Here is a 23,155-nt window from a genome sequence, read left to right as displayed (position 1 = left end):
GGAAGATAGCCAAAATTGTCCCCATTCACAAGTCAGGCGGCGTAACATCCCCGTCCAGTTACCGGCCTGTATCCCTCACATGTACCTGTTGCAAAATTGTTGAGCACATCTTATTAATATTTCTTTAAGAACATGCTGAGACTCAAAAATTCATTCACCAAAACAAGCATGGATTCTGAGCAGGTTTGTCCACTGTTGTCCAACTGGCCGAAATATTTCATGACCTCGCACAGGGAATCAATTACCAAAGTCAAACTGATATAATTTTCCTCGATTACTCAAAGGCTGTCGATCGTGTGGCACATGCTAAACTGAATTTAATACTAAACAAAATACTTGGTAAGGGTCCCGTTACGAGGTGGATAGCCAGCTACTTAGCAAAACGCCGATAATATGTGCAATACAATAACCATGCCTCTGATATCGCTCCAGTCATTTCAGGCGTGCCGCAGGGCTCTGTTCTAGCGCCATGTTTGTTCATTTTATACATAAACGACATAACATATCACGTTGATGCGAAGGTGCGTCTCTTTGCGGATGATTGTGCGCTATATAAAAAAATAAACACTCAAGCAGACCGGGTAAGGTTAAACACAGCTTTGGGCAACGTCATACAGTGATGCAATACATGGCAAATGGTAATCAATATGAAAAAAACTGTAGTGATGTCTGTCACAAATAAGAAAACAAAATTTAACTTCCCTTATGGCACGGGCAACGGCGTTCTCAAAACAGTAACTGAAAAGTAATACCTTGGTGTGATTATTTCTGATGATCTGTGCTCTACATTACCAAAAAAGCAATGAACAGTTCATACTTCCTTGAACGCACCTTGCGCTTTGCAACTTCAGATACCAAGTTACTCGCGTATAAAGTCCTTATCCGTCCAATCTTAGAATATGCGAACGTCGTCTGTTTTCGTATATGCAAAAAGATGTACAAATGCTCGAATCAGTTCAACGAAAAGCTGTTCGGTTTATCTACCATAGGTACCGGCGCACGGATTCTCCCACAGAGCTGCTTTCCTGCGCAGGCCTAGACACCTTATAAAGCCGCGTCACACTCCGCAGACAAAAGCTTCCTTATCAATTAATTGATAACGCTTTCAACATGGATCCTTCTACTTACATTGGTTTCAATGATTCTAGACAAACATGTCACAAGCATGAATTTACAATTAATGAATATTCTTGTGCTAACAACACATATTACTTTTCCTTTTTCCCCCGAGCCATAAGAGCATGGAACGGCCTGGATAAATCTATAACTGCACAGGCTTCATTTGAAAAGCTCGCTGAGCGCGCATCCTCATCGGTGCTATCAACAAGCCAGTCCTGATTATCATGTTCAGTCTTTATTGGTTTTATGTTGTTGCCCGCTCGATGTGTACCCAGTTTATTACTTATATGAAGGAATGTAACAGGATGGTTCCATCCTGCTTCTTTGTAAGGCCGGCCTTTGCTAATACGGATTCCAATGTTGGGCCAATTGCCTGTACTGCTTTGGATGTGTTTGAACGCATGCTTTAAGACCAAAATTGCGAAAATTCCGTCAACTATGCCGCACTCGATATGACCGTTAATTGATGCATTATTATCTTGTTTCATCAAACCTTATTGCTAGCCCTTGTGTTATTGTCTGTTAATTTATACTAATCCACTCCTGTAACAGTCCCAGTGGGACTAACAGTATGAAAACTAAAAAAAAGTCAAGAGCCTCCATCCGACGATCCGCGGCTACGATCCGACCGACGACTACTTGGCCTCACGACCTCAACGACGACACGCTGTGACCGACTGGTTTCTGCCGAAATCGACAATTCCCTGCTACGATCCAATCGACGACCTTTCCCGAAGACCTCAACGACAATGAGGTGCTGTGCCCGACTGGTGTCTGCCGAAATCCCAGTAACCGCTGATAACCAGGATCGGTAAAAGACCGCCTTTATTACACCGGGGGGTCTGTACGAATTCCGGGTGCTTCCTTTCAGCCTGTGCTCGGCTCCTGCTACCTTTCAGCGGGTGATGGACACCGTACTTGCCGATCTCAAATGGCAGTGGTGGTTCAACAGCGCAAACACACACAGACCAAGTAAGAGACGAAGCACACAAACCAGCGCTGAACACAGCTATAAGCGGTCCTTTCTCCGCTTATAGCTGTGTTCAGCGCTGGTTTGTGTACTTCGTCTCTTACTTGGTCTGTGTGTGTTTCTACTGTTGAACCACCACCAAGCATCAACACCAACTAGCTCAATCTGCAGTTCAAACGGCAGTCCTGTCTCGTGTACTTGGATGACGTTGTCATCTTCGCTGACACGATCGAAGAGCACCTGAGACGCCTGCGCGCTGTGCTCGAAGCAATTCGGTCGGCCCGTCTTTCCCTGAAGCCCGAAAAGTGTCACTTTGCTTTCAAAAAGTTGAAGTTTCTGGGCCACATCGTGAGCGCTAAAGGGGTTAGCCCAGACCCCGATAAGACTGGTGGCGTGGTTGCTTTTCCTGTGCCCACCGATAAGCGCAGTGTGCTCCGATTTCTGGGTCTCTGCGCCTATTTTCGGCGTTCTGTGCAGAACTTCTCCCAGATCATTGAGCCCCTCACCCGACTCACGAAAGATTCCGAACCGTTCTTCTGGGGCGTGGAGTAACAGCAGGCCTTTGAAGACCTTGACACTCGTCTCCAAAGTACGCCCATTCTTGTACACTTCGACGAGTCAGCCGACACTGAACTGCACTCAGACGCCAGCAACATCGGCCTCGGTGCGCCCCTTGTGCAGAGGCAGGATGGTCTCGAACGCGTAATCGCATACGTGAGCCGCACCTTGTCCCGATCTGAGGCGAACTATTCCACCGCCGAAAAAGAATGCCTGTGTTGCAGTAACCAAATTTCGCACTTACTTATATGGCCGCCCTTTCAGGGTCGTCAGTGACCACCACTCACTGTGTTGGCCGGCGAACCTCAAAGATCCCTCGGGACGGCTTGCACGCTTGAGCCTTCCACTTCAAGAATTCGATGTCACCATCGTCGATAAGTCTGGAAGCAAGCATAGTGATGCCGACTGTTTGTCTCGTGCTCCTATGGCGACCACCGAGCTGACCCCGACGACGATTCTGTTTTTGTTGGCGCCATCTCCACGTCTATTCTCACTCAACACAAAAGAGACGACAGTAAACTACGGCACACCATTGAGTATTAGAAACCTGGAAAAAGGCACAATGCGCCTGTTTCCTTTTTCTTGATTTCAGTAAGGCGTTTGATTCCTTAAACCATTCGATTCTTGCTAACGAACTTCAAATGTACGGTATTCCTGGTAAACCACTCAGTTTGCTTAAAAGCTACCTTCAAAACAGAAGTCAGTCGATGTCTGTAGATAATGAACTTTCTTCCCTTTTGCTTATCAGTTGTCCCCAAGGGAGCATACTGGGACCCCTTTTGTTTAATGCATACATAAATGATATTGTTAGCATAGATCCTTCGATTCATTTTGTAATATACGCCGATGATAGCTCTATAATTATTTCAGGTCCTAACCTTAACTATTTAATTGTGGGATGTAATAATATACTCAATAAATTAGCTAAGCCGTCAATGATGAATAAATTAAAGATAAATCCTAAAACGTTCAAGGCTGTAATATGTCGCGCAAGAAATAAACTGACAACACCCAAATGCATGCTCAACTTTGAAAATCAACAAATCGAAATTGTCGAAGAGCACAAGATCCTTGGAGTATATTTTTAGTGTCATTTAAACTGGGATGCCCACGTCGAACACCTCTGCAAAAAACTCTCTTCGGTCTCCGGAGCCCTTTCGCGATGCCCTGAAACTTTACTTATGAAATGTAAATTACAAATTTATTACGCATTATTTTTTTTCACCTTAAGTACTGTAGCTTAGTACGGGCCACAATGACTAAAGACAACACAAGTAAGCTTCTAGTATTGCAGAAAAAAATTGTTCGAATAATCGCCAATATTGATAACATAATTACCACAAAATACGCCGTCCAAGCACAAAGCATGGTCCGCGTTGATATTTTGTATAGTTTTAAATTATTACAAAAAAGTATTTTTCCAAGGCATCAATTTTAAATTGTTACTCTACCCTAGCATCCTTGGACACGCGTCGTGCTAACATACATACAAGAAATACGAAGTCATAGAATATACCCCGTTTTCGCACCGATTATAAATTACAAATGTCTTATAATCTGCCCTAAGTTTTAAACATATATTAACATACAACGGGATATACAAAAGCTGAGCTGCGGAAATATTTTTCTATATCTCCACTTGTTGATTGTTGAACTTTTGCTGGAGTGTTAATGTATTTTTCTTTCAACATATGTATGACCGTTTCAGTGTTCTCATTTTTAAACATTATTCGAGTCAGTGTATATATGTGTCGGGTGTTTTCTTTATTTAATGTACTACTGTATGTGCGACTGTTTTTGCAAATGTCCTGTACCGCTCGTATGCTACTGCTTGTAGGCGTTTGCTGGACCCAGTCAAGCTGCCCAGGCAGCTTTTAGCCACGAAACCCTCCAGTTGAACCTGGAAAATAAACTTATTCACTTGTTGACTTCACTAAGCGCTCAGTCTCCCCCGCGAATCTTCTCGCGCGGGCGATCGTCGTTCTGTTTACGTGACGGCGTCCTGTATGAGAAACGCTACAGTTCAACAGAAGCTGTCTATCTACTCGTCGTGCCTACGGCCCTTCTCGACAAAGTCCTGCAGGCGAGCCATGATGACCCATCTTCTGGTCACCTGGGTTTTTGTGGAACTTTGGCACGAATACGGCAAAAATACTACTGGCCCTGGGTTGCTGCAGTTGTGAAGCGTTACGTAAGAACTTGCCGCAAGTACCAGCGTCACAAGACACCGCCGAATAAGCCAGCCGGCCTACTCCAGCCTAATGATTCGCCTCAAGTTCCCCTCCACCAAGTGGGCATTTACTTACTAGGCCCATTTCCGGAGTCCTCGCTGGGTAACCGCTACATTGTGGTCGCCACCGACTACCTCAGCCGATACCTTGAGACTAAACCTCTTCCCAGAGGTACTACTGACGAAATTGCGAACTTCTTCATTCAAAACGTTGTGCTTCGTCACGGTGCACCCACCACCGTTTTAACTTACAGGGGAACAGCGTTCACCTCAGCCCTTACGCAGGAGGTTACGCGCCTGAGCGGCACCAGTCACCGCAAAACAACCGCTTACCACCCTCAAACGCACGGCCTCACCGAACGGCTCAACAAGACGATCGCCGACATAATTTCCATGTATGTCGACGCGGACCACCGGAACTGGGACGCCATGCTCCCTCACGTAACCTTTCCCTATAATAATGCGGTCCAGGAAACGACACGCTTCACTCCATTTCGTTTAGTACACGGTCGCGAAGCCACAACCATGCTGGCTGTAGTGCTGCGTCCAGCTAGCGCTACACCTTCTGTTATCGGTGCTGGCCACTTTGTTCGTTACAATGATGCCGCCCGCCAACTCGCTTGACAGCGCGTCCAGCACCAGCATATTCAGGACACTCGGCGCTATAACCTCCGCCACCGAATTGTGCGTTACCAGCCCGGCGAACAAGTCTGGGTGTGGATCCATTCCGCATGCGAGAGCACACTGAGAAGCTTCTACGCTGATACTTTGGCACCTACGAGGTGTTCCGCCAGCTCAGTGAAGTTACCTACGAAGTCTCCCCCAGGGAACAGTTCGCTCTTCTAGACGGCCAACCTCCGAAGCTGTCCACGTCGCCCGGATGAAGCCGTACCACACCCGCTAGCCCCTCGCGCGCGTCTACACCACACGCCAGACACGTGCGACTACCCTTGTTGGCCTGCCTCCCATTGCTACCACACCGAGTCGGTGTCTTTCAGAAAGGGGAGCAATGCCACACTACTAACTCCTCTAGTGGCACCGTACCGCGGCTTAACTGTGTTTCCTGGCAGATGGCAAGCCTTGAGCCATCTCGGGGCCATATGCTTTGTCGTCTTCATCTCTCGGGCTGCCTGCTGCCTTGCGCGTCGCAACAACGTCTTGCGCGTAAAAGTAACGCAAGTAAACCAGCCCTGCGTACGTCAACCAAATCTCGGTGACAATATATATACCCCCCCCCCCCGCCAGCCCGCACCTCCTCTCCCTCTACCAGAGCGGAGCACATCTGGGCCCGGATTACGGAGTTGAGATTCTCTGAATGGTCGGTGTGGGGTAGGGAGAGGGGGGTGAAATTAAAGGGAGTGCTCAGCCCTATACCTGTCTCCTTTGGGAAGGGAACACCGCAACGGGGCTGAGCAAGGGAGAGGGAAAAAGAAATATGTGAGAGGAGGGGGAGATGTCAGGGGGGGGGGGGGGGAGGAGCAGGTAGAAAGGAGCACGGCAAAGAGCGGCGCAAAAGCAAATCATCGCAAGGTGTCGTGCGAGCACCCACCTCGCTCCGACCGCTCTACAATTGAGAGCGCTCTAAAATGCCCGCTCCTATTGGTCGCCAGCGCCATTTTGAAAAGTTGTGTCACGGGAAGCTGCAATGGCGTCACGGACAAGAAAAAACGCATGACGTTGCACACCTAATTATGCCCGCGGTTTTAGACTGTTTTTTTGCGACCGCGAAGAGTCGGTCTAAAGAGTTTTAGAGGGAAAATGGCGGCGGCGGCGTCTGCTATATTTTGGTGCAGAGGCGGCAACGTCGGCGCCAGCAACGACGACGGACGGTGTACGAGGACGCGTATGACTTGCCGGACGAGCTGTTCCGTCAGTTATTTCGACTCGATGAGGAGAAAGTGTAGTCGTTGTGCGGCGAACTTGCAGACGAACTGCGAGGCGTACGGACGAGCGCTTTGTCGGTGCGGCGGCAGGTGTTGTGCGCTCTCCGTTTTTTTTGCCTCCGGGGGCTTTCAAGTGTGCGTCGGGAACGAACAGACCGTCGGCCTCGCACAACCGACGGTGAGCAAGTGCGTGCGGCGTGTGGCTGAGGCCATCTGCAAAGTCGGCGCACAGAAGGGATGGGTGCGTTTCCCGGCGCACCCCGAGGTAAAAGCGGCAGCGAAGGCGACCTTCCGTCCCCGCGGCACCATCCGGCGTCGTCGGCTGCGTCGATGGCACGCTGATTGCCATAAAAGCGCCGCGGGGAGACCCAGCGAACCGGGCAGCATTCTGGAGCCGCAAAGGATACTATGCGATGAACACCATGATCGTGAGTAGACTGGTTTTCTGACCGCATGGGTTCGAAAGCCGGGACCTCCACAATGGAAGTTCACGTCCAAGATTGTCTGCCTGTGTTTCTCGCAGATCTGCGACGCAAACATGAAGATCCTTGCAGTCGACCCTCGCTGCCCGGGGTCTTGTCACGATGCCTTCTCTTGGCGCTACTCACGGCTGCGTCGGAAGGTGGAGCACGGGCAGCTGGAGGATGGAGAGTTTCTTCTGGGTAAGCAGCCTATTGATCATCGGGCCACTTCGAGAGCACGTATTAAGCTACAGCAGTGGATCATACCTAAATGAGGCGGGTTATAACATAGATGACATGCAACAGTATGATGTATCGTATTTATTTTCGTGTATTTACTGTTACTGCAGGTGCAGAGGTACAAGAAACATTGTTATAAAGTGAATCGTATTTCAATCGTAAAAGACCAAGGCAAAAGAGGTGTGCACATCGTTATTGTCGTGTAGGATATCACAGTACATCATTAACCTAGAAGGCTGTGCTTACAGAGGTACCCCTTAGTCATGAATCTTCTGCATGCCTATGAATTCTGGTTCAGCATACTGGTTTTGAGCTGCTTGGTATGAATCATTTATTACATAGGCAACAACACACTTCACTGCAAATATTGGTCGTGCAGGAGACAGTGGATACCCACTGGAGCCGTGGCTGCTCACACCAGGGTCAGGGCATCCTGGTGCAAACACTGCAGAAGGGCAGTACTACGCAGCACATGCCTCAATGCGATATGTTGTGGAACGCTGCATTGGTGTTCTCAAAAGCCGCTTCCAGTGCCTTCAAAGCTACCGGACACTCCACTACGAGCCGGAGCGGGCGGTGGTCATCATTGCAGCGTGTGCTGCCTTGCACATCTGTCTTGAAGGAGCCCTGGCTACAGACAAAGACGACACTACTGATGACCCTGACAACAATGGGCCACCTCTGCTTGCCGGGTACCTTGCGGGGACAGGATCCTGCATGACCTACCTGCGTGGTAGAGCAATGCGAGACCGTATCATTGGCCTCTTTGGCACAACCCGTCCGCAGAGGCAAGCACACCTGCAGATGGTGCGGCGACAGCAGCAGCGGCAACAGCAGCACCACCGGCAGTAAGCCCTACGCCATCTGGCAGCTGTGGCTGCAATGACTCACCGTGCTGGCGTGGCGAGTTGTCGCAGCCACTCTTGCTACGGGCAGTGCCATTGGCCTGTGTTAGTGCGTGAGCCCCTGTGTGATATGATGCCCTTGGCCACTGGTAGCCACATTCCAGCATCTGTAAATTACTTTTTCTTACGTGTGCTTGAAAGCCTCCAGTGGCAAGATATGAAGTGCACACACCAAGTGCTGCTCCACCGACAGTGGTCACCAGTATGCCTTTCAGTGCATCAGCAAGCTTGCCGCACAGCTACTGCACTTTCTCCTTCTCAAGTCAAAATACACGCCGAAACAGCTCGTCCAACCAGTGAAATGCATCCTCGTGCACCGTCTTTCGCAGTTGCTTACGTCGACCTGCCCATTTAGGCAAACAGTTGCTTGTGGTCACAATGTGTTTGATGAATGTGCACGAGGAAAAAGTGTGGTGTGGAGACTGTTAGGCACCAGTAAATCGTTTGTTTTTTCACCACGTTCATTCATTGGTCAAAATAATTCTTTTTTCGCCACAGCTGTTCATACCAGTTTCCCAAATGTAACACACAGCAGGGAAACAAAAGCATGCAGCATCAACAGTGATTTGCATATGCCTTGTCGAGTGCTGCGCAGAGATTGCACAAGAACAGTTGTATCTTACACTGTGGCCAAAGGGGCGAGTTGGCTGTACATTTTTAAGGCGAACAGTGCGAAAGACATAGCCGGAAAGCAGAGGAAACACGGGATGAGCGCTCGTCCTATGTTTTCTTTGCTTTCCGTCTAAGTCTTACGCGCTGTTTGCCCTTAAAAAAAGCTTCATCTTGACTGCCAGCTTGAATGCTAATAATCATAGGTGCATACTTGTAGGCCCGATGTAGCCCTGGTTTGCACTTTGCTGAAACACATTACATAACTGGTGGAATGCACAGCAAGTGCTACACAATACTTTGCTCTTCGTAGATTTTACTGGACTAAAAAACCATGTTACGTGTACAAGACACACGAGTATCACAGACGATGGTGCCAACATGGCTGCGTTTGAAGTTTTTAAAGGGACCGAAAAATGAGAGCCATTAACATTGTTGCATCATACCTTTAAAGGCGGAGCTCAAGCCTCCCCCAAATTTTTTTTTTTTTGCCTGCATTCAACACCAGTTCAGATGTGACTTTGGACGAATGCTGGCAAGCCTCATTTTTCCTCGGGTCTATTGAGGATAGAACATGTTACAATGCACACAATGGACACTGTACGGGAAAGCAGGAAAAGCAATGCGAAAAAAAACGACTCAGGAACATGCGAACGAATTTAACCGGCACAAAATCAAAGTGTTCAAAATGTATCCAGAATACCCATATTATGATATCCCTTCATAACTATAGTCACTTCAGAACAACTTTGCCTCACATATTGCACTTGCCCACATATTGCAATGAAAGAAAACAAGCACTAGAAATTGCACCTTGTGCATCTGCCCCAGCTGCAGGCAAACATTTGAAAGGAATGGAAAATAAAAGAGTATAAGAGGCTTCCACACCTGGCAGAGCTTAAATTACATATCTGGAAGAAAATAAATAGTGTGAAGCATCCGGGCCTGCAGACCTTACAAGAAATAAAAAATGATGCTATGGCACATGGCATAGATGATCTTGAATAAATACAAAACAGAAACCTGACAAAAAAGCAAACAATGTAAATAAAAATAAACACACAAAACGAAAATTTTAACATGCAAACTAAAAATAGTTCAATGAGTCTGCACCTGGCAGAGAAGTAAATAAAGTTCTTGAATAAATATAAACATATGAAGCTGTTCTTTTATAAATATAAAAACACACAAATAATGAAAATAAAAATGAACTATTCAATGTGGTGCAGGTGGCTCAAGCTGCTTTTGTAAGATTAGCGTCAGTAGGTTCACGTTCCGAATGAGCAGCTCTTGCTGCTCATTTGACGCCTACAGAGCATATGTCACCTCCCGTATGGCGTGCATGTAAAAATACTTCCAATTACAAATAATTACTGACAACCAATATTGAGATCTCGCTTAAGTTTTATGTAAAATGTCAGGTGCTAGAGATATTTTGGGCAAAGTATGGTTGTAGAAGACTCGTGTCAATTTCATAAACTCAGCTGCCCCAGCCACCTTCCACAAGAGGCGTCGAAACAGAAGTAGAGGTGCTCAAAGAGAGCACAGATATTTATGCTTCAGGTGACGGCTTCGACTCTGCAAAGTGCAGTGTGCGCAGCGAGTACACACCTCCAGCATGCTCTGCTGAAAAGCAGCGTCCTGGCGGTTCCGGGCCTCAGTAAGGGAATCCAAATGATGCGATTCATACAGCGTCTGGCGCAGCACCTCATTGGCGCCATCGTCTCGCTGTCGCTTCCCAAGAAGGCTAGGCGTGGCGCGCGGTGAGGGCTGCAGTGGGGGCTCTGGTGCAGGGGGGTAAAGTGCGGTGAGGAGGTTGTCATACACTCGAGCAGCGCCATCTTGCTACTCCCATAGTTGCCTGTACTTATTAGTTGTTTGCGCTACTGCGATTATTTTCAATACAGCTGCACAGAACACATTAAAAATAGACCTCTAAAACTTTAAGCATCCAAAAAATGTTAGAGCATTACGCCAAACTCTTTGTTGTTTCAAAATTTGAAATATGCAGACCTGTACAAGAAAACTTCGGAAAGTTTCGTTTTCGTTTCGTCTGCTGTAGCAGCTGTAGGTTACCGACGTATACTAGTTCATTACTACTTACAGCGTAGACTGCAGGACAGAATTAAGATACGGCCGTTTGATACGCCAAATACGCTCTGCATTACACACCTCTCCGCCCCATGTGTCTGCTCAAAGCACTCCTGAGCATACTCCACCGAGAGCGGTCTCCCTCTTTTTCGACCGTGCGTTCTAGCTACTCTTCGCACTTTGGACTCATTCACTTCCACCGCTCGGTTCGCTGTCTTTCGTACGAACGTTGCCTTCTCTGCTTGTTTTGGTTTTGGATGTCTGATTCGGTGCCGGGAAAGCGCTGCAGACGAAAGTCGTTTTCCGTGCGCACGTTGGTCGATCGTATCTCTTGCGCGCACGGCGGTCGATCGCGCACAAGAATCTGGACTCTGGACCCGTCGGCAGCGTTCAGGGCGACACCCGAAACTGCCATAGCAGTCTGCCGGGCGAGTAAGCCCGCCTTCGCTCGAAAGCACAAGAACACCGATAAAAACAAGAGAATACCGAGAACAGAACCGCCCGCTTATACACGCTCGCCTGTGAGTTGCTCAGTAGATGCAATAAGCACGCAGCGCGCTGTGGCTCCGCGCATCGCGATCTACCGCTTTGTCTCGCTCGTGCATAGAGTTTCAGCAGAATGCCGCCATCTTGCATCATATGCAAAACAAGATGCCAAAAGGGATCGGGAATTTCTCTTCATGTGTGAATACTGTTCTCTGAAAAATTCGTAACGGCACTGTCGCGTGTTCTTTTTTTCTTTAAGATTGTCTTGTATGCATGCAACATGCATGAAGAGAATTCGTGGAGCCTTACGTTTAGTGGTATATAGTACAGGCTTGTCATTGAAACAGTATATGAAAAGTAAGCGAAGTTGTCATTTTTTTGTTTCAGCTTTCCTCACAACAACAAAGACTTGCTGCAAAAGTGGCTCAGCGCTATTAGGACACCATTGCCTAATTTACATATAGGGCGCAGGATCTGCTCAAGACATTTCGAGCAGTCATGTTTTACAGCGGACACACCAGGCACTTTTTAAAACCAGACGCAGTGCCAACGATATTCCAAAAGGTACAGAGTGAGCAGGTAGGTGCAAATTGTGGTTGTGCTCTGTTTATGTCCAGTAGAACCTGCATTCAGTGTGAAACTTTTAATGCTCATTACGGGTAAGTTATAAAAACTACGCTGAGCCTAGCTGATGTCTAGAGCATTTACAGCCAAATATAAGTAAAAAGAGAAAACTAACTTTTCAACAAAAGGCTAGATATTTAAGTTACAATTAAAACTTTAGCAACTGGTATGTCAGTACAAAAGTAAAGGCAGCAATTCAACATAAAAAGAATCAAGTTTATGATAATTAAATAAAATCCGCTGTGTATCAGCAGTTCAGAGTGGTGCACTAGACGGGAGGGCTTATGCAGGAGAGACTGTGTGCCGGGCATGTCTACATTATTAAACAGAATTCTGACAGCGGTCAGTCGTGGTGTCTCACCAAGTCTGTGTGCATAGGATGATAAGTTATAATAGAGCGAGTGCCTCAGGTCATGCAATATTTTTACTTTAGGTTGCAAGCACATCTTGCGGTGCTATTTCAGGACTTCAGTCTCTGCCACGTACGTCATTACAGAAACGCAAGCGGGTAAGTTTAAGTGAGCAAAAAGGCCAGTGCTTCAGACAACAAAATTTTTATCTTAGGGCATATCTATGCAGGAGCACGCAAGCCCAGAAGCAACCAGTTCACAGACAATGTCCTCACCCTCCTCGCGAGCTCAGTTACCACTGAAAAAGTCTCCACGCTTGCAGGTAAAAGAATGAATCCGAATATTGGTGTCTCATGCATCCAATTGCTGGTGTCTCCAGTAGTGAAAATGTTCCTACTTCAGGCCATTAGTGTGAGGCCGCATCTCAGCCAACCGGTCACCTCACCTATACCCAAATCCCCCTGCAAGCACTTGCACACTCCCACAAGAAAGTCCCTACGCAAGCGAAAGCAGGTGAGATGCTGTACATAAATAGCAAGAATCTCGCGTCAAAACTGTTTCTGCTTCAGGACATGTCTGCACCACAAACCCCCAGCTCAGTAGCAGCATCACCATGGAAATCTCCACGCGAGTGCTTGCAGGTATCATGTAAAAGGCAGATGATGCCCTGTCTCCTCTGACACACCCTTTCTGCCTGAGCAGACAGCTACACCAGTTTGTGCAAGTTCAAGGATGCACAGTGAGGACCAAGGTGCAACGAGCCCAGCCAAAGCAGCAGTGAAAGTGCAACATAAGGTATGCATATACAGATTATTATGGAAGCTTAGTTGCTGACACAGTATTCTATCGCCCACAGACAACACAGTCTCTGAAAAGCTCCAGCAAAAAGAAAGGAGTAAGCCACGATCACCCATACATTGCTTCACAATCTCCAAGAACTCGACGGTGAACAGTCAAGAAAAAGCTGTCTGTTGCGCGAAGAAAACCTATATTCAGCCTCACAACAGTTAAAAGAAAAAAAGAAGCGAATGATTGACCGTAAAAGCCTTCTAAATGAAATGAAAGAAAAACAACTGATTTCTCCGAATGAACAAGAAACACTGGAGGCATTTAGAGAACTGCCACGAGAGATTGTAAAAAGTTGGCGCTCTAACAAGCCCAAATCACCATCACAAAGACGATACAGTGAGAAGATGAGGAAGTTTGCCACTACACTGTATTATCAGTCTCCAAGGGCATATGAATATGTGGCCAGCATTTTCCCAATGCCCAGCAGGCAGACCATTCGCACCTGGCTCAAAGTGATTGATGCATGGCCAGGGTTTACAAGTGAAGCTCTCAATCACATCAAAACGTCACTTGAAACAAAAAATGAACGAGAGCGGCTTTGCTGCCTGATGCTAGACGGAATGAGTATTAGGAAAAGGTGCGAGATGGACACTAAGACAGGGAAACTGATTGGCTACGTTGACTTGGGGAACAGTCAGAGTCCACTGGACACAGATGACTCCTCACTAGCTGGAGATGCTCTCGTGCTCATGGCAGTTGGCGTGGCAGCTCCATGGAAAATTCCCTTTGGATATTTCCTCAACAATGGACTCAGTGGGGAGCAACTGAGAAATATAGTTAATGAGGCCATCGAGCAGCTGACACAATGTTCGCTGAACGTTGTTGCTTTTGTATGCGATGCTCTAGCTGCTAATGTATCCATGGGCAAGCTTCTTGGCTGTCGGATCCATGAAGCCACAAGTGAGCAGTTTGTGACGGCCTTTCCCCATCCCTGCAACCAATCAAGGACCGTGTCCCTGGTATTCGATGCTGCCCATGGATTAAAATTGCTCAGAAACCTCCTGGGCGATAAGAAAACACTGCACAGCAATGAATATGGAGTAAGATATTCAAATCTGATAAAGTGTGATTCACCTCTAATATATTTATTGTCTTTTGCAGTCAATCGAATGGGGCTTTATTGAAAGGCTGCAAGACCTGCAAGAAGCTGAAGGTCTTCGAGCAGCAAATAAACTCCGGAGGGCACATATTGAGTACTACAGACAAATTATGAAAGTGCGACTGGCTGCACAAACATTCAGTGCATCAGTGAGCAAAAGCCTAAAGTTTGCCAAGGAGCTTGGAATACAAAACTTCAATGGGTCCGGTAGAACCGCAGAATTTATTGCTGATGTTGATCGGTGAGTTCTGAAGTAAAATTCTCGTTTGCATAAGTAATGCAATCTTCTTTTGATGTTTCTTTCAGGGCCTTTGATATATTAAATTCGCACAGTCCAACTGCAATAGATTTCAAAGCACCGCTGCAAGCAGCAACATTCAATTTTCAGAAGCAGACGATGCTCCAACTATCTACAAAGCTCATGTCTCTGCGTCTTCCGTCTCGTGAGCTCGTATGCATCTCTGGGCGGAGAATGTCTGTCATAAGTTTGGCATTCTCGTTGAAGAGCATTGCAGAACTCGCCCAGAAGCTCTTCGATTCCACTGTTTGCAGGTAGGACTGCATATTGTGTTTCATACACTATTACTGCATGTCAATACACAAGTGCACAATCCAAATGAATGAAAACTTTCAGTGCTGCTTTATTAATAAAAAGGGTGCAAGACCGTAGGGCATTGTGCATGGTGCTGAGCCATGCAGCAGAAGGCACCTCATGCAGTTTCAAGGCAATGCGTTTTGTCCTAACTATATAGCGTATTGAAAGCACCAACAGTGAAAGCATGACAAGGTGACAATGACGGGAAAGCACCTCTAAAACATGTGCTAAAACCAATTTATAGAAATAATGCTATCCTATTAGACATGCTTACAGCATGCAGTTTTAGTCTATCGCTGAATAATTAAGGCAATAACAGAGAATACCTGCCAGTCGAAACTCTAGCCCAGTGTATTGTTGCTCATAACAAACATAGTCAAAAGTCAAGTACAGAGCCACAGTAGGACTGCACAGAGTTACAGAATAAGCATGCTGCAATTCTTGAAAGGAAATGGAGAAGAAAAGTATTTTTCATGTTGTTGCAGTTACAAATGAGGGCAGTGGAGAGTTGAGAAAGTTAGCAAAAATGCAATAAAAATGCAAAACAATCCAATCATTTTACCACTGTGGTGGAAGCATAAGTAGTAAATACCACTGTAGCAAAATATCTTAGCGTTCAATGAAAATAGAATTCAAAATGAAGCTATTAAGTCAACAACAAAAACTGATTAAAATATAATTATCAGAAATGAAAGCAGAAGGCTCTACAATTACCATGGCTGCAAGAAACATGATGCAAATAAGCTTAGCTGACTAAGAGTAGAATCTTATTGGCTATCAAACAAACAATTAAGCAATAACTGTGCCGTTTTGAGCACTACTAGAAACTGAACTCACTGGAATATGCTTTTCACTGTTATTTCGCTTCGTTGCATTAACAAGGAACTACGAATGGAGATATGTTTTCTTCATTCTGTTTGCCAAGGCAGGAAAACATATGCAAATTGTCATGGTGTTTTCATTTTCATTACAGCTACATTTGCACATACCGGTTCAGTCACGATCACCTTGAAATGTTCTTTAGCTGCATCCGCCAGAGAGGGGGATGGAACAATAACCCCTCGGCACTGCAGTTCCGGTACGCATACAGAAGCCTACTGGTGCATGCAGATGTGCTGCCTGTGACGACCGGCAATGTTACCCCAGATTTTGAGGGAATTGCAACAGTGGCCCATGAGCGTCTGCACAGAAGCAACGATGATGAAGCTGGCGAGTCACCAGATATGTACATTGCTATTGCCATAACTGACCATGACTACAGCAGTCTTGGCTATGGACTCACCAATTTTAGCACTGAGGTTGTGACCTACATAGGTGGTTTTATTGTGAGGGTTGTTTCAAAGAGCATAAACTGCACCTCGTGTTTAGAGATGCTTGTACAGGATGACATCGCAAGTGTCCTTATTTTCATCAGAAATAATGGAGGCCTAATCATGCCTTCAGCGCTCGTAATTCACACCCTGTGCACTGCGGAGCACATTTTCCGCTGCAGTGATGAGCAAGGGCACAGAAACGTTGACCACTTGGTTATACAGTCCTTCCAGAAGTTCTGCCAACGACATGAGCAGAGATTGAAGGAAGTAGAACATTATAAAGAAAACCCAGTACATGTAATTGGAGTGATCAAGTTCGTTTTGAAGAAATATGTCACTCTCAGACTGAGAGAGGAGGCTAGAAGGATAACAGAGAGGGCAAGAGGGGCATATGTTAGAGCACTGCTTACAAAGCAAGTCTTGTTTCAGCATCAATAACAACCATTTCCAATTGCACTAATCAACGTAACGACACATACATGAAGGGATCCAAAGTTAATGAACAGTCAGTGTATATGTCATAATGAGCCCCTCGATTATATCCCTTTGTCTGCTCGGCAAATTAATGACAATTATTTAGTGCAAAGCAAGGAATGAAGGAAACAGGAATAAACTAATATTATTAAACTTTTACAAGCCAAAGTCGCACTTGGGTTATGCAGCACGCTGCAGAAGAGGATTTCTCAATCATTTTGATACCTGGGGGTCTTACACATGCCGAAAATTTATTACAAAATACAGAGTACCAACTGTTCCAACTAGCCGTATTGCATATTCTCTTAAATACTCCTGATTTTAAATTATTAAAATTTGGCATTCAACAACTGTTGATACAGTGATAGTAGTGGGGTTGCTTCACCAGTGCATTGTAGGAATGAACCTGGCCAACGTGCATGTTTATAAAGCAGTATCGCAGTGTAAAAGTCAGGACTGCGTTCCATTACCGTGCAAAGATCTCGTGTCATGCCTTATGTCAGATAAATGGCAATTATGCATGACACGCAAGGTAAATATGTCTGTCGATTGTAGTAGAAGAAATAAGAATCTCTTTGTTGAAGTTCCTTAAAACATACCTTACATGTGTAATGCAACAACTCTTCACCAGTGCAATGTTCAGTGCAGAAAATGTTTCTGAAGCTAAGGTCACTGAAGTGTTCAGCAAGTACTCAAACATTTATTCGCGTTAAAGAAATGCAAAGCAGGTGCACATTTCAGCTTTTACACAGACGCCCATGTGCATTTATGAAGGTTATATTTTTTGGTTTTGTGGGGTTTAACGTTCCAGAGTGGCGTAGGCTATGAGGGATGCTATTTCTGAAGGGATCTGCACCAGATGCACAGTCGTGCTATAGATAACAAGTATGATGAAGAGTGACATCGAACATTTATTCCAACATTGTTCATGCAAAATCACTGTATTGATACTACGTTGAACATGTTTTTTTTTCCAAGTTCCCCCTAGTACTGCATCAAGGCTGCCCTGTTAGGTGTTCAGCAAATAAGAGCAGAGATCTTGGTACTGTTTATTTATTTTTTTTCATCTGCATTCTTTGAGTGTGTGAAAAGATGTAAAGGTATTGAATGCTGCATTGTGTATGACTGAGACATTATTTACAAGCTATGATACTTTTATTTGTCTAGTGGGTACAACAGTAACGTCAGTGAATTTATGGCAGCAATAAAAAGCAGGCATTCACAAACATAACTGCTCAAGTTAAATGACTGTCAACTATGAAACCAGCTGTAACTTTGCAGTGGCAGGTTGTATTATAATCTGACATGCTTGTGATTGTGCAGATGCACTGGTTGTCAATTTTTTGTTTTACAGAATATGGCCCAAATTTTTGATATTTCCAAAGCTGTACGCGAGCAAACCGCATTCCAACGTTTCTCTTTACCATCATCACCTTGCACAATACTCTGTTTGTGCTCTCCGAGTGCGACTTATGCCACATGTCTCTTGCATAAAATTCTTCCATGTATGTACGCTTTGGTGCTTCGTTGCAAGCAGATTAAACCTTTCGGAACGGAGTCTGTTACCGATTTTGCGTTGTATTCAAACAGAATTCCTATCTTAACAGGCAGCGGTACAGAAGGCATGCGCTGCACTCTGTGCGAGTGTTGTCTCCCTTCTGCCTCGTCTCCTGTATGGAACACCAACGAGATCTGACCGCCGGAGAAGACAGGAGGTGACAATGGTGCAAACTTTACTAAAAGGGACTCCAGGTAACGCAAAAAGGCATGGGGAATGCATGTTTTATAATACCCTCTACATCAAAACAAACCTTGCTGAACCTCGCCAACAAACCTCGTTGATCTCGGCTCACACAAACACAAATCATACGTAATGAGCGGCACAAGATTCACCACCACCTGGAAGTATCTTCGTGCGCGCACCATCGCGAACATTTTGCGCATGAACTAGAAAGGAATTCAACACAGCACGTAAGCAAGCCGCAGCACCATTCCTCGTACAGCTTTTTGACGCGCACTACGAAGCGCGCGGCCATGCTGGGGGAGTTGCGAGGTTGCAAGTTTAGAACGCTGCTATTGCCGTTAACTCGTTCAACTTGGTCTAGGTCGCCTGAACCATGCAGGGAACCATGAGCGGAGTAACAATATGGCTTCGCCCACGGTTATAAAAAAAGTGGAGAGGGTTTACATGGGAGTGCTGCCGCCGCTTTCCCTCTAGTGTTGGTAGTAGTAGCTCTATGCTCTGGTGTGTGCTGCTGTGAGGGCTGCGGCGAGGGCACCGGTGTAGCTGTCGGGAAAGAAAATGTCCTCATCACGTGGTGGAATAAGCAAAACATTTGGTACAATGTGTTAGAGGACTTACATAAATATAGAGGGCTGCAATCTTGGGCAGCATTGTTGTAGCATATTTCATGTGCACATTTGCTAGACTGCTAGGAGATATCACAGCCTCACTGCAAGAGAAATAAACATTCTGCACTGCGTGGCAAAGCGAGAGAGAGATAGTTTTGTGTATACTGTAGAATCACTGCCGTATTTTGGCTACTGCTGCAAATGCTTCCAGAGAGTATAGTGCTATTACTTTCAAGCAGCTGCCAGAAAGGGTAGTATGGAGCTTGAATAATGGCAAGCCAACTCACGGTCTGCGGGGCTCAGTGTGTCTTGTCGACAATTTGCTGAGGCTCCCTGTTCATCTCCTGTGCTGTAACAGGGTAAAAGGTGCGGCTGATTGGTACTGGCAAACAATGAAACTAAAAGAGCACTAGCAAAACAGAAGCAATCAATAATGCATTCCTGCACCTCCGCCGAGACTAAAATACACCACAGATGGAATAAACAGTGCTAGTAAGGCGCAAGGCGCAGACATCATGTTTTTTAAACGGCCGAGCCCTCGTTGTTGAGAATCGACGCAAGCTAGTTCCACAGCTCGCGCTTTTCAACAGCTGTGTATGAGTTTGTTAGGTCGGCAGAAGCCCGAGCCAAGAGCGGATGGCTCCACATAGACTCTATTATGATTAGCTCTTGCTCGCTCGGCATTCTTCGGGTTGGCGCCATTTCGAGACTATAATTTCCGCTTAGAGAATTGCAGCAGCGAACACAGCGGGGAAAACAAACAGGCACTAGTTTCTGTTCCGCTTTTCGAAAGCAGGGAATAACAGGGAAAAACATTTGGTCCGAGTTCGGGCTAATATGTTTTTTACAGGAACATATGCGTGTGGTGCGCTGCAGCAACTTATAGCACAGCCAAGAACGAACGAGAACAAGCAAGATGAAATGTACGGCTGCGCAAATCAGGACACAGACAAAAAAGAGACACCACATGTGCACACTACCAAGTGTTTGTTCTATAGAAAGGTGGCATATTTAAACAGTTCCGCTTTTCATAGAATATTTAAACAGTTCCACCTTTTCATAGAATAAACAGTTGGTAGTGTGCGCATGTGGTGTCTCTTTCTTGCCTGTGTCCTGATTTGCGCAGCCGTTCATTTCATCATGCACCAACTCGCCCCTCAGGCCGCTATTCTGAAACGAAGCAAAGTTGTTAGTGTGCGCCCAACCGCATTGCTTGGTTCTTGCTCCTTGCCAACTGAATCATTTATGCCAGACGTTGATGAGGCCAAAAAAGTTTATTTTATCCCACAATCCGTGCTTCGTGGACGTCTTGTATTTCCTAAACCAAAAGAAACAGAACCCAAATCATATGCTTGGCATATGGCATCTTTAAACCAATAATACAGGCTTACCTCATGTTGTCTTCGTCGATTTTCGGACCCGACGTTTCGTGCAGGTTCCTTTCTGGGGGCTCGTGGCCTTCATTGGCTTCGATAATTGTTATCCGCGCACTTTGGACAACCAAATAGAACCTTGAACTCAGACGACGCGTAAAAAAGCAGGAACTAGCCGTGGGATCAGCTGTTTTCTTGAAGGCCGCCATGTTCACTGTTTACATCTACCAGCGCGCCCTAATGGCAACAAAAGTTACCCACGAAAGCAGTTATTTGCAAAAGTGAATGTTGTTCTTGTTGTGCTTCATGGCAGTGAGAGTGAAATACACTTTTCTGAAAGAATAAAACAATGTTATTTTATTCACTGCGTGTTCTTATAAAAAAGTTAGCATATGGCCCCTTGCCGTGCAAATAGGCCTCTTGTCGTGCAAATAAACCTTTCCGGGGCGGCATCCTACTAGCCATTGGTTGATTCCGCTTTCCGTCACGCGTTGACGTCTCGCCTTGTCGTCATGCTGTCGTCATTTTAACGTAACTCTCTACAAGTTTAGAGCGAGTTCCGTAATTCGGGCCCTGGTGGAGCGAGCGGCGACGGCATCTTAAAGCCCCTTGATAAAATTATCAAGGGGCTTTACGGCAGCGGCGTCGACGGCAGCGCCATCTGTCTGAGGGCGGCTGCGGCGTTGCTAGGCAACGGCGGCTCAATGTGGTTCGTCGGCCACCGCATACGGTATACGGCATACGGCTGCCTACATACGCTCCCGAATGATTTACCGTAAAATGTAGGGAAGCCGAACCGCGTTTAGAGAGTTTCGCAATATTGAAAGATTAAAATGCCAGCTGGTAAATCACGCCAAAGGGGTGAGGGCTAGCGCTTAAAATGCGGACGTAATCGCCACGAAGAGCTCATGCTCGTGCGCTCTACGCCAAATAAGCGCGAATGAGGTCATATGAAACGGACGGCGAGATTTCAAATTTGAGCTACCTTTCCCACACTCTGCCGTGAGTCGTCGGATGCCGCCAAACCACGCTCGGGTACTTTGCCTTTAGTGGGATTCGGTATATTCTTTAAAGGGCCACTGACCATCCTCCGGTCGAAAATTTTTTCTACCTCTCTGGTAGCGAGGCATCGTCCCAGGATGGCGTGGGCGAAAAAAATTCTTTGAAAAGTCTCATCAAAGCGTAGTTATAGCCATTGCAATCCAGCTACTTCGCCATTCTCCTCTCCTTCCGTTCCCTCCCAAGAATTTTCTCTCTCGCGCCTCGTCGAGTAGGCTCCGCAAGGAAATTCTCCTTTCTCCTCCGATGTTAGCCGGAGGCGTTGTGTCTGGTGGAGTATGTCACATGTTACGTCATGGCGCCGCCTTGAAAAGAATTCTTTTCTTTGTCTTCCCTGCCCGGGCGAACGGCGGGGTCTCCCAACACCACTATTTTTCCCCTCGGGTTTCCTGGCGGTGATTCCTCGCGCTTTGCTTCTTCGTCTTTCCTCACCCTAGTCATTTTTTTTTTGTTTCTGGAATTTTTGCACCTTCTCCACTCCCTACCCTGCACTTCCTGGTTGGGTATGCAACAAAACAGCTTGACCCCTGTCTTTCCCCGGCCTGAGTTCGTCCCCTGCTTCTCCACCATCATTGCACATTGCTTGTCGCGCGTGCCTTGGCGGCCTTGCTCCGCAGTGCTCACAGATGGCTTTCTGCGCTCCGCGCCTTGGATGTTATCTGAGCCTGCTTTGCCTAGGAGCTGTTTTTGCCTAGGATCGGTGTTCGAGTCCAGTCGCTGCATGCACATTCAACAACGAAAGAGGGTCGTTGCATTTTCTCCGCACACTGAACGTTCAAGAGACGCGATCGGCTCGACCACCTCAACATGTTAGCGAGCGCATCATTTCAAATATATGTTTATTTTCGTCAGTGACATACCCAGTTAGCGAGTTTCCTTTTCATTACTGTTTTTTTGTGCGCATAGGCAAGTGAGAGAGGCCTCCCCGCCGTTTTATGACTGGAGAGTCATAAAAATACGGGCCTTCCGTATTTTTATAGCGCCCTTTCCGTATTTTGATAGCGCTCACCAATACCTTCAAGGATGCTGTCGCGAGTCGAGTTCGAATTTCCCACCCAGGCGCCGGCATCATCTGCAAACACTGTTCTCCTCTCCGCTCTTTTATGCGAAGCATAATAGGGACACTACTTAGCTCAACCATAGCCCAGCCTGGCGCGGCCGCGACCACCAAGGCTAACTCCCGCTCCTCCCGCTAGGGGCGCTGCAGCCGAGCACGTGGTCTGACGTCACGCCAGCTGAGGAGAGACGGGGCTCAACTCGCGCGGTCGCCGCGCGGCCGCGACCACCAAGGCTAACTCCAGCTCCTCCCGCTAGGGGCGCTGCAGCCGAGCACGTGGTCTGACGTCACGCCAGCTGTGGAGAAACGGGGCTCAACTCACGCGGTCGCCGCGCGGCCGCGACCACCAAGGCTAACTCCCGCTCCTCCCGCTAGGGGGCGATTGTCGTCGCGGCATTGTATAAAAGAGCCCCGTTCCTCACGCCAAGTATATCCAAGCATTACCAAGCATAAACCAA

At 46.6% G+C, this 23,155-nt stretch overlaps 1 long non-coding RNA gene across 1 annotated transcript; it reads left to right on the top strand.

The window, feature by feature from the left end:
- Positions 1 to 12,073: 12,073 nt before the first annotated feature.
- LOC144105160 (uncharacterized) lies at positions 12,074 to 13,206 on the top strand. Its single transcript, XR_013308713.1, has 5 exons — positions 12,074 to 12,131; positions 12,610 to 12,684; positions 12,756 to 12,848; positions 12,929 to 13,039; positions 13,096 to 13,206. It is a non-coding gene; the product is annotated as an uncharacterized LOC144105160 (long non-coding RNA).
- The last annotated feature ends 9,949 nt before the right edge of the window (positions 13,207 to 23,155 follow it).

The sequence above is a fragment of the Amblyomma americanum genome, chromosome 9 (genome assembly GCF_052857255.1).
Source record: "Amblyomma americanum isolate KBUSLIRL-KWMA chromosome 9, ASM5285725v1, whole genome shotgun sequence".
In the NCBI taxonomy this organism is placed as follows: domain Eukaryota; kingdom Metazoa; phylum Arthropoda; class Arachnida; order Ixodida; family Ixodidae; genus Amblyomma; species Amblyomma americanum.
Note: the sequence above shows the minus strand (reverse complement) of the source record. Positions and strands in the feature narration are given on the sequence as shown.